The sequence below is a fragment of the Chiloscyllium plagiosum genome, chromosome 2 (genome assembly GCF_004010195.1).
Source record: "Chiloscyllium plagiosum isolate BGI_BamShark_2017 chromosome 2, ASM401019v2, whole genome shotgun sequence".
Classification (NCBI taxonomy): domain Eukaryota; kingdom Metazoa; phylum Chordata; class Chondrichthyes; order Orectolobiformes; family Hemiscylliidae; genus Chiloscyllium; species Chiloscyllium plagiosum.
The window spans coordinates 12,157,806-12,158,599 of NC_057711.1; positions in this window are offsets into that span (position 1 = coordinate 12,157,806).

Genomic DNA, 794 nt, shown 5'->3' on the forward strand with positions numbered 1-794 from the left:
GGGGGTTAGGTATAGGACAGATGTTATGGGTAGATTCTTTACTCAGCGAGTCGTGAGTTCGTGGAATGCCCTGCCAGTAGCAGTGGTGGACTCTCCCTCATTATGGGCATTTAAGCGGGCATTGGATAGGCATATGGAGGATAGTGGGCTAGTGTAGGTTAAGTGGGCTTGGATCGGCGCAACATCGAGGGCCCAAGGGCCTGTACTGCACTGTATTCTTCTATGTTCTAGAGGGCATAGGTTTAGAGTGAGAGGGGAAAGATATAAAAGAGACCTAAGGGGCAACTTTTTCACGCAGAGGGTGGTACATGTATGGAATGAGCTGCCACAGGAAGTGGTGGAGACTGGTACAATTGCAACATTTATTTGGCATCTGGATGGGTATATGAATAGAAAGGGTTTGGAGGGATATGGGCCGGGTGCTGGCAGGTGCGACTAGATTGGGTTGGGATATCTGGTCGGCATGGACGGGTTGGACAAAGGGTCTGTTTCCATGCTGTACATCTCTATGACTAGGACTAGGGGACATGGTCTCAAGATTAAGGGAGAATACATTTAGGACAGAGATGAGGAGGAATTGCTCTTCCCAGAGAATAATGAATCTATGGAATTTTCTGGTTAAGGAAGCAGTAGAGACAGCTTGATTAAGTATATTCAAGACACAGTTGGATGGGTTTTTGCATGATAGGGGAATTAAGGGTTATGGGGATAACGTGGGTTGGAGGAGCTGAGACAATGGATATATCAGCCATGATCTTAATGAATGGTAGACCAGGTTTGATAGGCCAAATGGC